We start from the raw sequence: 15,033 nt of genomic DNA on the forward strand, positions 1-15,033 counted from the left end.
CTTCTCACAACCATTCCCAGGGCAACACATAAAACTGAGACTAAGTTACTTGAACCGTTATTTCAAAAGCTATCATAAATCTCTGTGTACTTTCCCTCTACTCGGCCTTGGTTAGTAAACTAGGCATCTTGTCTGCACCAGTGGAATCTCACTGAGAGTAGGGATGACTAATCACTTTTGAGTGGAAAATCACTTTTAGAAGTTGGAAAAACAGGTTAAAAGTACAAGAACAGGTTATTTTAGCTTTACTTTATGACTGATTTACTTGAAGGGCATGAATAGCTTAAAAGAATTACTTATATAAAGATTGGCACTGGCTTTCTTATGACTAGGTTTTTTCTAACCATTATGCTCTGGAAAGCTCTAGTTTGATCAATTTATAGGATAATGAATATTCTATCCCATTAGTTATAGTCTCCAAAGGAGCCATAGCAGTTTTTCTTTAGAGGGGTGTCTGGGGGTATCTCATGCAACATTTACTGTATAAGTAAAAAATAAACATTTACTAATTATTTATAAAGTTGTCTTTATTTTACTGAAGTTTTCAGGGAAAGGCTCTTTCTCTCCATCCACTCCCTTTATCTTCCTTATCAGCATTTTTAGTAATGTTCTTATTTTAATTAATTTTTGTTTTAATTTTTAAAGCACCCTCAAAATTTGTGTTTTATATGATTTTCATATCACCTTTACATTCATATAACATTTGAAATTATAAATCATATACTTCTTTTTTTCTTTTATTTTTTGTGACAGAGACAGAGAGAGGGACAGATAAGGACAGACAGGAAGGGAGAGAGATGAGAAGCATCAATTCTTTGTTGTGGCTCCTTAGTTGTTCATTGATTGCTTTCTCATATGTGCCTTGACTGGGGGGCTGCAGTAGAGCAAGTGACCCCTTGCTCAAGCCAGCAACCTTAGGCTTCAAGCCAGCAACCTTTGGGCTCAAGCCAGCAACCATGGGGTCATGTCTATGGTCCTATGCTTAAGCCAGTGATCCCGCACTCAAGCCAGTGAGCCCGTGCTCAAGCCAGCAACCTTGGGGTTTCGAACCTGAGTCCTCTGCATCCCAGTCCCATGCTCTATCCACTGAGCAACCACCCGGTCAGGCCTTATTTATTTTCTTATGACATGAATCTGTATGTTGCTTGGGTTAAATGTCCTATGCTGTAGTACTCACCAAATGCCGATATATATATATATATATATATATATATATATATATATATATATATATATATATATATATATATATATATATATATATATATATATTTACCCCAAAGATTACTACTCATTCTTGACATTCACCTCAGGGACATACATCAATGCTATACAAACTGTTCTAGAAAACATTTCCACTGAATCCTAATATAAGACTACAAACCTGAAACTCAAAAGTTTCTAAAGCTGAAATCATTTTCTTAGAAGTTTTGGTACATAATTCTTTGGCATATAAACTTAAAGGAGTGTGAGACTATATAGAGTCTTTATTTATCACAGAGTGAAAATTTTTATAAAAACTGCAAAAGTGTTCTTGTGTTTGATTCCCTGGTGGCAGAATTACATAAAATAAACACCATCCAATTCCTTATCTTTCTGATGTCTGAATGTTTTGGCTTTGAAATTACATCTGACCAAAAGAACTTTAGGTAAGAGATTGTGGGTCTTAAACACACTAATGCACGCATACACGTGTGTGCATTTTACAGAACATAAATTAATGAATTTGTAAATGTACATGAAATGAAGATAAACAAATCTCATTTTTGACTTGTTAGGTCTTTTAATTTGCTCATTTTCTCCATGACTCTGTAAGGTGAAATGTAGAAGGAGTAACCTCTTTACCAAGGAGTTTCTTATGTGCCATCAGCAAGACTGTTTTGGAAAGACCACATAAGGATACGAAGAGCATCTGCCCCAGATTTGGATGGTTGTACAATTATCTCACTTGCAACACTCACAGGATTGAACTTGCAAAGTCATCTACTATGTCCACATTACCAAATCCAGTGGATATCATTCAGTCCCTATCTTTTCTCTTGTACTATTTGACATTGTTTGTCACCTCCTGCTTGAACCTTTATTTGGCAGCAAGGAAATCACCCTGTGCTGTTTTATTGCACTACTTCATTTGCTCTTTTTGTCTCTTTTGTTGGAATAAAAAGCTCTTCGTAATCTCTAAATAGTGGGATGCCTTAGAATTCATGTCATATACCTATTCTTTTCTTGATCTATATTTACTCTCTAATCTAATTCCCAGATCCCTAATTTTAAATGTCCATCATATCTGAGAATCACAAAATGTACATATCTTCTCTAAACCTTTTTATTGATATCCATCTTCCTGTACTTTGGGGTTTATTAGGCATCTCAAATAAACCATGTTGGGAAATTAAACTCCTGATTGTTCTTTGACCCAAATATAATCTATTCCACAGAGTTTTTCCTCTTGGAATGTCAATTTAATAATAATGTCCAACCAGCTCTTTGAAGGAGTATTTGATTCAACAAAAAATACAGGTCAGCAAATAATTGCACTTACTTTTAACTTTGTAAATATTTGGCCTTCATTTTGAGACCCAATTCAGCTTGAAGGTGAAGAATTTAATTCAGTTATCCTTATTATAAAATTTTCTTAGCCAAATCAAATTTAAATCAGATGATTAAAGATTTTTACATATCCCTCTTTTCTCTTTGGGTGGCAAATATAGTGCTCACAAAAATTAAGAGATATTTCAAAATGAGTATGAAGCGATAAAAAAGAGAAGCATTTGATATGTCACTGTATACTCAATCACGATAATTGAGTTTGCATCTCATTTGCATAATTAAACAACTTTCTTTGACTTGTTTGCTTTTCTGATATTCTCATTTAATAAAAAAATCAAATGCTTTTTTTATTGCTTCATATTCATTTTGAAATATCCTCTAATGTTTGTGAGCAGTATATGTTCAAAGGCCCATGTAGAATAATGATATTTTGGAAAACTCCTTAATCTGGATGGTCATCAGATCATTGTGCAGATGTCCTCAGAGGGGGAACTTGACTCACCTTTGGTAACAAGCAATTATTTACATTGGGACCTGACTCCCAGTCTCCCATGGCCACTAGGCTCTGTAAGTCCATCCACCCACTCTATCTCTTCTATCTCTCAGTTGTGGGATGTTTTTCGGTTTTTATTAAGTGTGAGGCAGAGTGACAGACTCCCACATGTTCCCCAACTTGGATTCCCCTGGCAAGCCACTGGAGGGGCGATGTTCTACCCATTTGGGGCTATTGCTCCATTGCTCGGCAACTGAGCTATTTTAGCACCTGAAGGTGAGGCCATAGTGCCATCCTCAGTACCTGAGGCCAACTTGCTCAAATAAGCCATGACTGTGGGAGGAGAGAGAGAGAGAGAGAGAGAGAGAGAGAGAGAGAGAGAGAGAGGGAGGGAGGGAGGGAGGAGGTACAGGGGTGGATAAGCAGATGGTCACTTCTCCTGTGTGCCTTTACTGGGAGTTGAACCCATGACTTTCACATGCTGCGCCAATGCTCTACAACTGAGCCAACCGGCCAGCACTCAGCCATGATATACTTAAGAGACCATCAGCATCTCTCAGCCCTTCTGCACCCCCCTATTGGATAATAGGGCAAAGCTAGAGAAACTTGGAGATTCTATCCAATGAGAAAGTTTCTGGATGTGGAAGGCCATCTCAGTCCAGTCCATTTCAGCTGCCTTTCTCCTCTGTATGCTATTTAATTTCCAGTCTTTTAAACCAGTCTTTTTTTTTTAATCATACTGTTTTTCCTCTGACAAGGAAGAGAGAAAATCTCATACCTGCCACTAACATATCCACCTTGTTTAACATTACTGTACCCTTCTCTGACTCTTTACTGGACTGAAATAACATTGTGTAGTCTCCAGGTTAGGGAAATCTGTATTTTCCTGCATTCTATTTTAAATTTTTTTAAGTGATAAGAGGTGAGATAGTGAGACAGACATCTGCATGTGCCCCGACCAGGATCCATCCAACAACCACCATCTGGGGCCAATGCTTGAATCAACTGAGCTATTTTTAGTGTTTGAGGCTGATGCTCTCCAACCAACCAAGCCATCCTCAGCAGCTGGGCCAATACTCGAACTATTCTAGCCACTGGCTGCGAGAGGGGAAGAGAGAGAGAAGGGGAAGAGGGATGGGGAAAAAAGCAGGTAGTTGCTTCTCTTATGTACCCTGACCAAGAATTGAACCCAGGATGTCCATATGTGGGGCCAAGGTTCTATCAACTGAGACAGCTGGCCAGGGCCTCTATTTGTTTTAAAATACGTATTAAAATTATTTCAGGCATATAAGAATGTGAGCAATGTACCTCTATTTAGCTTAGATATAAAGGAGTATAGATTGAATTGAAGACACCAGTGACGCCTGACCAGGCAGTGGCACAGTGGATAGAGCATTTGACTGGGATGCAGAGGACCCAGGTTTGAGACTCCGAGGTCGCCAGCTTGAGCACGGGCTCATCTGGTTTGAGGAAAAGCTCACCAGCTTGGACCCAAGGTCACTGGCTCGAGCAAGGGGTTACTTGGTCTGTTGAAGGTCCACGGTCAAGGCACATATGAGAAAGCAATCAATGAACAATAAGGTCTTGCAATGAAAAACTGATAATTGATACTTCTCATCTCTCTCCATTCCTGTCTGTCTGTCCCTGTGTATCCCTCTCTCTGACTCTCTCTCTGTCCCTTTAAAAAAAAAAAGACACCAGTGCCAGTTTAGATAAGTTGCAATAAACAACTCCCAAATCTCAGTAGCTCAAAACAACAAAATTTATTTCTCACTCACACCAAGTGTTCTATATGGATTGGCAGGGATGGTGCCTCAGTGAGGTTACTCAGGCTGATGGAGGCTTCATCCTAACATACAAACTAACATTACTTATTCAGAAAGTCAACTTCCTTTTTTTCCCATCCTACACTTCCTTCTTGTCTCTGTAATTCCCAGAACTGCAATTACAATATTGAAATATAGCAGTGATCATGGACATGGTTTTTTGTTCTTCATTTTAAAAGGGATGGTTTTAGCTAGTCATTATTAATTATAAGCTTTCATTGTGGTTGATGATGTTTTCAATAATGTTCTTCATCTTTTTCAAAATTAATGTACTTCTTTTATTTATTCATTTATTATTTTTTTATTTTTATGCAGGGGAGAGCATGAACACAGTCCCCCACTATGCTATTGAGTTTCCCACATTTGGGGAAATCGCAGAGGTCAACACATCCAGAATGCAATGGAGAAACCTCTCCCAAGGAAAACCACCTTCGCGATCATGGTATCTTCCCTGTCAGGTAAGTATAAAATATACTTCTTGATTTTTTTTAGAGATCTGCTTTTGACATTTAAAACCAAACTGATGGCACTAAAAGAATTTTAATCTGTTCCTCAGCATTCTGCTATATGTTCCCATTCTCTGGGGCAAGAAGCATGGAATGATTCATACTTCTCATCTTGTTTAAATGGGGAAGGGTTGTGTGGTTCAAATAAAAGGAATTGTCAAGAATGACAGAAAAATCAGTTATTATACCAAGACATTATCTCACAACATGCCACTTAAGGATTAGTTTTTTGGATTTTTTTTTTTTTTTTTTTTGCTTGACCAAGCGGTGGTACAGTGAATAGAACATCGACCCAGGGTGTTGAGAATGCAGGTTCAAAACACCGAGGTTGTAGGCTTTGGCATGGGCTCATCCAGTTTGAGTGTGGCCTCACCAGCTTGAATGCAAGGTTGCTGGCTTGAGCGTGGGATCATAAACATGGCCCAACATCATTGGCTTGAGCCCAAAGGTTGCTGGCTGGAGCAGAGGGTCACTGGCTCAGCTGGAGCAACCCCCCCTCCAGGGAAGGCACATATGAGAAAGCAATCAATAAACAACTTAGGTGCCACAGCTACAAATTGATGCTTCTCATCTCTCTCCCTTCCTGTCTATCCCTGTTTCTCTCTCCTTTGCTAAGAAAAAAAAAAAAAAGGATTAGGTTTTCTTTTCAAAATTGTACTTCTAACATTCATACTTATTATTGCATGCATCTGCTGTTCAGTCATGTATATGTTACTATTTATCCATTTTTCTGCTGGTAGTTTTCAGGATTTTACAACTATATATGAGATTCTGTAAACATTCTTGTACACACCTTGTGATGCTGGTGGTAGCAATGGTAGATGTGTACAAAAGTTTCTTTTGGGTATATGCTTATCAGGAAAATTGCTGGGTTATACAGTAGATGAATGTTCATCTTTGCAAGATATTGCCAATTATTTTCCAAAATGATTTTAGTAATTAGCATTTCTTCCAGCCATGTCTAAAAGATCACAGTAATCTAGGTCTGCTCCAATATCACCAGAGAAGACTCAAGTCCCATGGGCTTCTTCTTCCTCAGTTCTTGTCACATTCACAAGAAATAATTTGGGTGAGAGACAGAATGCAGCATTCCGTAAAGCAAGCAGCTTATTAAGCAAAGCTATACACTGACATGTGGCACAAGCTGGCAAACTCGGCTGTCCTGAGCATCCCACCTGTTGGGTTCCCAGAAGTTAGATATTCTTAGCTTCAAGGCTTTGTTTCCCTGATATCAGGGCTAAAAGACAGGGTTTCAAGGTTCTCCATTGTAGTTTTTCTTTTAACTGCTGGAATACCTGGTTATTTTGATTTGTCTGATCACAAGACGGCCTAATCTCTCATTCAGTGGGTGAGATACGCCCCCCTTGTCCCCCTTCCCCTTTTCCTGTCTATCCTGCCTAACACCAACACTTGGTATCATCAGATATCTTACTGTCACCAAGAAAATGAGTGTGAAATGGCATCTTATTCTAGTATTTATTTCCATTCCCTTGCTCATTAGAGTGGCTGACCACTTTTTTATCATTTTTCCCCAATATGTGCTCTCTCCTCTGTGAAATATCTGATAATGTCTTTATATCTAATATTGGATTATTTGTAACTTTCTTCAAATAAGAAACATTTACATTGAAAAAGTCAAAGACACTTCAGAGAAAGAGGACAATTTTTAAGGTCAAATTTTAAAAATCTGATTTTAAAGAATAAATAGCTTGACCTGTGGTGGCACAGTAGATAAAAGGTTGACCTAGAATGCCAAGGTCACCAGTTCGAAACCCTGTGCTTCCCAGGTCAAGGCACATATGGGAGTTTATGATTCCTACTCCTCCCCTCTTCTCTCTCTTTTTTTCTCGCCCCTCTCCAAAATGAACAAATAAATAAAAAAAATAGTAAGAACAAATAGCTTCTTCAGATTTGGTAGCTGATACTCAAGTTATGCTAAACTGGACTGTTAGCAATTTTTACAGAAAAATTCCAAATTAATTTACAGTGAGGTTTCTTTTCCAAAGAATTTATTCTTAGCTGTTAAATCATATCTGGGTTCCAATCTGAAAACTTTGCCTGATGATAAGAGGACAGAAGTTGCTAGAAATTTATTTTGTTAGGAAGATGGAAAGGAAGGGCCAGGACAGGACAAAAGTGGAAAGCAGGTGTATGCTAGATGTCCCCAATTGATTGCTGTTTCTGAGTTTCTCACTGCTATAGTTAGCACTGTCGACATAAGAATATCCAAACCTGCAGAAAAATGTTATAAGTTTATTAGAATTTATTTCAGCCAAACAGAGGATATGCCAGGAAGCAAGATTTCAACAGATTGAGAAAAATACTTTCAGAAATGACAGTTTTTCAGCTTCTTTTATGCTTTTGGAAGTAAGGCAGGAACATAAGAAAGATTACATGAAAGTAAGAAAAAGCAAGGTGGGGATTGGATTCCAGAAGCAACTTATTATTTTATTTTCTGAAGTGAGAAGCAGGGAGGCAGAGAGACAGACTCTGCATGTGCCCAACCAGTGTCCACTCAGCATGTCCACCCTGGGTGTGAAGCTCTGCCCATCTGGGGCATTGCTCCATTGCAATCTGACCCATTCTAGCACCTGAGGCTGAAGCCATGGAGCCATCCTCAGCACCCGGGCTAATTTTGCTCCAATGGAGCCTTGGCTGTGGGAGGGGAAGAGAGAGATTGAGAGGAAGGAGAGGGGGAAGGGTGGAGAAGCAAATGGGAGCTTTTCCTGTGTGCTCTGGCTGGGAATTGAACCTGGGACTTTCACATGCCAGGCCGATGCTCTACTGCTCAGCTAGCTAGCCAGGGCTCCAGCAGCAACTTTCAACAGTTTTTATCTCATGGAACACATAAATTAGTTACTAAAATTCAGCCAAAGAACAAAATCAAATTTTTTTTCCTATCTGATGAAAAAAAATAGGTATAATTTTGATTCACTTACAGAAGATCACAATTGTTGTGCTGGTTATTGTTATTTTTCTATTTGACATTCTAAGGGAAAAGGGGTCAGTGCCCCTGACTAAAGAGCCAGGTATTGCATGTATTAAAAATTCTTGCAGTACAGAGAAAATACCAAGCCTAGACTCAACCAACTCTACAAATAAAAAACCCAAAAACAGACAATGAGAAAACAAAGAAGTGCAATCCAAATGAAACCACAAGAGACACCTTCAAAAGATGAACTGAGTGAAATGGAAATACTCAAACTTCCAGATGCGGAGTTCAAAATAATGATTGTAAGTATGCTTAGGGATCTTAGAACAACAATGGATGGTCATTATGAAAACCTAAATAAAGAAATAGCAAGTATAAAAAAGAATCAGTCGGAGATGACAAAGACAATATCAGAAATAAAGACAACAATGGAAGGAATTAAAAACAGGATAGATAGAGCAGAGGATCGAATCAGCGAGTTGGAGGACAACTGGAATGAAGGCATGAAAGAAGAGAAGAAAAGAGAAAAGAGACTCAAAAAGTCAGAGGAAACCCTTAGAGAGCTCTGTGACAACATGAAGAGAAATAACATCCGCATCATAGGAGTTGCTGAAGAAGAAGAAAAAGAACAAGGGATAGAGACTTTGTTCAATCTTATCATAGCTGTAAACTTCCCTAAATTAATGCAAGAGAAACTCTCACAAGTCCAAGAAGCACAGAGGACTCCATTAAAGAGAAACCCAAAGAAACCTACACCAAGACACATCATAATTAAAATACCAAAGCTAAGCGATAAAGAGAAAATATTAAAAGCTGCAAGAGAAAAAAAACTTATCACCTACAAAGGAGCCCCCATATGGATGACATCCAACTTCTCAACAGAAACATTTGAGGCCAGAAGGGAATGGCAAGAAATATTCAAAGTAATGCAGAACAAGAACCTACAACCAAGATTACTTTATCCAGCAAGGCTATCGTTTAAAATCGAAGGAGAAATAAAAAGCTTCCCAGACAAAAAACAACTCTAGGAATTCATTACAACCAAACCAATGCTGCAGGAAATGTTAAGGGGCCTGTTGTAAACATATCAAAGTGGGAAAAGAATATAGCAAAAAGGAATATACCTTTAAAGAAGAAAATGGCAATAAACAACTTCATATCAATAATAACCTTAAACGTAAATGGATTAAATGATCCAATCGAAAGACATAGGGTAGCGGCGTGGATAAGAAAACAGGACCCATACATATGCTGTCTACAAAAGACACACCTTAGAACAAAAGATACACATAGATTGAAGGTAAAAGGATGGAAAAAAACATTTCATGCAAATGGAAATGAAAAAAAAGCTGGGGTAGCAATACTTATATCAGACAAATTGGACTTTAAAACAAAGGATATAGTAAGAGGTAAAGAAGGCCACTATGTAATGATAAAGGGAGTAATCCAACAAGAAGATATAACTATTATAAATATCTATGCACCTAATATAGGAGCACCCAAATATATAAAGCAGACTTTGATGGATTTAAAGGGCGAGATCAACAGAAATACTATAATAGTAGGAGATTTCAATACCCCACTAAAATCACTGGATAGATCCTCAAGAAAGAAAATTAGCAAAGAAACAGCAGACTTATTGGAAACAATAGATCAACTTGATTTAATAGATATCTTCAGAACCTTTCACCATAAAGCAGCAGAATATACATTCTTTTCAAGTGCTCATGGTACATTCTCTAGAATAGACCACATGTTAGGGCACAAAAGTGCTCTCAACAAATTTAAGAAGACTGAAATCATATCAAGCACTTTCTCTGATCACAATGGCATGAAACTAGAAATGAACCACAACAAAAAAGCTAAAAAATTCTCAAACACATGGAAACTAAATAGCAGGTTATTAAATAATGAATGGATTAAGAATGAGATCAAAGAAGAAATAAAAAAAATTCCTAGAAACGAATGACAATGAGTATACAACAACTCAAAATTTATGGGACACGCCCTGGCCGGTTGGCTCAGCGGTAGAGCGTCGGCCTAGCGTGCGGAGGACCCGGGTTCGATTCCTGGCCAGGACACACAGGAGAGGCGCCCATTTGCTTCTCCACCCCTCCGCCGCACTTTCCTCTCTGTCTCTCTCTTCCCCTCCCGCAGCCAAGGCTCCATTGGAGCAAAGATGGCCCGGGCGCTGGGGATGGCTCTGTGGCCTCTGCCCCAGGCGCTAGAGTGGCTCTGGTCGCAATATGGCGACGCCCAGGATGGGCAGAGCATCGCCCCCTGATGGGCAGAGCGTCGCCCCATGGTGGGCGTGCCGGGTGGATCCCGGTCGGGCGCATGCGGGAGTCTGTCTGACTGTCTCTCCCTGTTTCCAGCTTCAGAAAAGTGAAAAAAAAAAATTTATGGGACACAGCAAAGGCAGTACTGATAGGGAAGTTCATAGCACTACAGGCACACTTTCAGTAGCTAGAAAAAGCTCAAATAAACAACTTAACCCTGCATCTAAAAGAATTAGAAAAAGAACAGCAAGTAAAGCCCAAATGTAGTAGAAGGAAGGAAATAATAAAGGTCAGAGCAGAAATAAATGACATAGAGGCTAAAGAAACAATACAGAGGATCAATGAAACTAGAAGCTGGTTCTTTGAAAAGGTAAACAAGATTGATGAACCTTTAACTAGACTCACCAAGAAAAAGAGAGAGAGGACTCAAATAAATAAAATTAGAAATGAGAGTGGAGAAATAACAATTGACACAACAGAAATACAAAATATTGTAAGAAAATACTATGAAGAACTGTATGCCAAAAAACTAGACAACCTAGATGAAATGGACAAATTCCTTGAAACATACAATCTTCCAAAAATCAATCTGGAAGAATCAGAAAACCTAAACAGACCGATTACAACAAATGAGATCAAAACAGTTATCAAAAAACTCCCAACAAAGAAAAGTCTGGGGCCCGATGGCTTCACAACGGAATTCTACCAAATATTCAAAGAAGAACTAACTCCTATCCTTCTCAAACTATTTCAAAAAATTCAAGAGGAAGGAAGACTTCCAAGCTTCTTTTTTGAGGTGAGCATAATTCTGATTCCAAAACCAGGCAAAGACAACACAAAGAAAGAAAATTATAGGCCAATATCTCTGATGAATATAGATGCTAAAATCCTCAACAAAATATTAGCAAACTGGATCCAACAATATATGGAAAAAATCCTACATCATGATCAAGTGGGATTTATTCTGGGGAGGCAAGGCTGGTACAATATTTGTAAATCAATCAATGTGATTCATCACATAAACAAAAAGAAGGAGAAAAACCATATGATAATTTCAATAGATGCAGAAAAAGCATTTGATAAAATCCAGCACACATTCATGATCAAAACTCTCAGCAAAGTGGGAATACAGGGAACATACCTCAACATGATAAAAGCCATCTATGAGAAACCCACAGCCAACATCATACTCAATGGGCAAAAATTAAAAGCAATACCCTTAAGATCAGGAACAAGGCAGAGGTGCCCCCTTTCACCACTCTTATTTAACATAGTCCTGGAAGTCCTAGCCACAGCAATCAGACAAGAAGAAGAAATAAAAGGCATTCAAGTTGGGAAAGAAGAAGTAAAACTATCATTATTTGCAGATGATCTGATATTGTATATAGAAAACCCTAAAGTCTCAGTGAAAAAGCTACTGGACCTGATAAATGAATTCAGCAAAGTGGCAGGATATAAAATCAATACTCAGAAATCAGAGGCATTTTTATACACCAACAATGAACAGTCAGAAATAGAAATTAAGGAAACAATCCCCTTCACAATTACAACCAAAAAAATGAAGTACCTAGGAGTAAACTTAACCAGGGAGACTAAAGACTTGTACTCGGAAAATTACAAAGCAATCAAGGAAGAAAAGAAATCAAGGAAGATACAAACAAGTGGAAGCATATACCGTGCTCATGGTTAGGAAGAATAAATATCATTAAAATGTCTATTTTACCCAAAGCAATCTATAAATTCAATGCAATACCAATTAAAATACCAATGACATACTTCAAAGATGTAGACCACATATTCCAAAAATTTATATGGAACCAAAAGAGAACACAAATAGCCTCAGCAATCTTAAAAAAGAAGAATAAAGTGAGAGGTATCACACTTCCTGATATCAAGTTATACTACACGGCCATTGTACTCAAAACAGCTTGGTACTGGCATAAGAACAGGCATATAGATCAATGGAACAGAACAGAGAACCCAGAAATAAACCCACAGTTCTATGGACAATTGATATTTGACAAAGGAGGTAAGGAAATACAATGGAGTAAAGACAGCCTCTTTAACAAATGGTGTTGGGAAAATAGGACTGCTACCTGAAAAAAATGAAACTAGATCATCAGCTTACACCACTCACAAAAATAAACTCAAAATGGAAAAAGGTCTTAAATGTAGGCCGTGAAACTATAAGCATCTTAGAAGAAAACATAGGCAGTAAGCTATCCGACATCTCTCGGAGCAATATATTTGCTGATTTATCTCCACAGGGAAGTGAAATAAAAGACAGGATAAACAAATGGGACTATATCAAACTAAAAAGCTTTTCCACAGCTAAAGACAACAAGAACACAATAAAAAGACAAACTACACAATGGGAGAACATATTTGACAATACGTCTGCTAAGGGGTTAATAACCAAAATTTATAAAGAATTTGTAAATCTCAAAACCAGGAAGACAAACAATCCAATAAAAAAATGGGCAAGAGAGATGAATAGACACTTCTCCAAAGAGGACAAACAGATGGCCAATAGGCATATGAGAAAATGCTCAACATCACTAATCATTAGAGAAATGCAAATTAAAACCACAATGAGATATCACCTCACACCAGCCAGAATGGCAATCATCAACAAAACAACACAGAATAAGTGCTGGTGAGGATGTGGAGAAAAGGGAACCCTCCTGCACTGCTGGTGGGAATGCAGACTGGTGCAGCCACTGTGGAAAACAGTATGGAGATTCCTCAAAAAACTGAAAATCGAACTGCCTTTTGACCCAGCTATCCCACTTTTAGGAATATACCCCAAGGACACCATAGAACGGCTCCAAAAGGAGAAATGCACCCCCATGTTTGTGGCAGCATTGTTCACAATAGCAAAGATCTGGAAACAGCCCAAGTGTCTCTCAGAGGACGAGTGGATTAAAAAGCTTTGGTACATATATACTATGGAATACAACTCAGCCATAAGAAATGATGACATCAGATCGTTTACAACAACATGGATGGACCTTGATAACATTATATGGAGTGAAATAAGTAAATCAGAAAAAAACTAAGAACTATATGAATCCATACATAGAAGGGACATAAAAATGAGACTCAGAGACATGAACAAGAATGGGATGGCAACAGGGGTGGGGGGATGGGGTGAAGAAGGATAGAGGGTTGGCGGAGGGGAGGGGCACAAGAAAACCAGATAGAAGGTGACAGAAGACAATTTAACTTTGGGGGAGGGGTACACAGCACAATCAAATGTCAAAATAATCTAGAGATGTTTTCTTTCAATATATGTACCCTGATTTATCAATTTCACTGCATTAAATTTAATAAATAAATTTAAAAAAAAGTCTTGCAGTACAGCAGTTGAAAGTTACTGTATTATGTGGTCTTTTGAGGGAGCTTATACTTCCAGTGTTGTCAAGTACCCCATACCTCAATTCTGCGGGTTTACGTAGAGACACCAAGTCCAGATGAATTTTAAGGAGTTTTATTAAAAGAGGAGATTTATTAAATATGCCAGCTGCATATGACTAACTCAGGGCATTCGCAGACCCAAATCGTATGTGTGTGGGCACAGCCCATGCAGCAGGTTAGGTACCTTTGTTCACACACACACACACAGGTTGGCAGGAAAAGAAGGAGGGGGATGGGACATAATTCATTAGCAAGCTTACAACTTTTGTCTATAGGACCTATAAAAACATTTCTACATATCAAAACTTATAAGGTAACACAATACCAAAAATGTTATTCCACATGTTGGGCAGATAAAATATATTATGCTCACTTTGTTAAAGATGACACTGCTCATGTGGAGGCCGTCACCCAGGTGATATTAATGTGTGTTGGCGGTGGGCTGAAGGCAGGCAGGATCCTTGTAGTCTAGGGCTTGGTTTTAGGACTAAGCCTTTCCCACCCTTTTTGATGTGGGGTAGTACAATCCCATCATGCCTTGGCTAAGTGACTTTGTATTAGAGACTTCCCTATTTTGTATATTGGATTAAGGGTTTTGATTTCTACATTATAAAATGGGGGCAAAATGAGAGCTTGCTCTCTTGGTTGCTGATATTAACATTAGGAGAGAGCAGAGAGGAGAGGAGAGGAGAGAGAGGCTACATGGAGGAGGCCAGGAGAAGCAGCTAAGATGGCGGTGTGTTGAGTGAGAAGCCAGTTTGTGCAGAGTTTGTGCAGGGAGAAGGAAGGAGATGGGGAACAGTGGTGAATAAGTCTGGTGAGCTAGAAACCTTTGATTCTAGGAAACTTGGATAAGTCAGTAGCTTTGTGAGCACTGAATGTGAGTGGGTTTTGGAGCCCAGTGTGTGTTTTTACTTGCCCGCCGGGTGCAAGCAAGAATTAAAGCTAATGGCCCACCAGTTTTTGGCTCTGTTGTTTCTTTACCGACTGTCCGAATCCAATGCGAACCTGCATGGGCCAGGCTGCTGTG

General features: G+C 38.6%; 1 pseudogene; it reads right to left on the reverse strand.

The window, feature by feature from the left end:
* Window positions 1–5,181: 5,181 nt before the first annotated feature.
* LOC136386535 (U1 spliceosomal RNA) lies at window positions 5,182–5,335 on the reverse strand (annotated as a pseudogene).
* Window positions 5,336–15,033: the final 9,698 nt, after the last annotated feature.

Source organism: Saccopteryx leptura, chromosome X (assembly GCF_036850995.1).
Source record: "Saccopteryx leptura isolate mSacLep1 chromosome X, mSacLep1_pri_phased_curated, whole genome shotgun sequence".
Classification (NCBI taxonomy): Eukaryota; Metazoa; Chordata; class Mammalia; order Chiroptera; family Emballonuridae; genus Saccopteryx; species Saccopteryx leptura.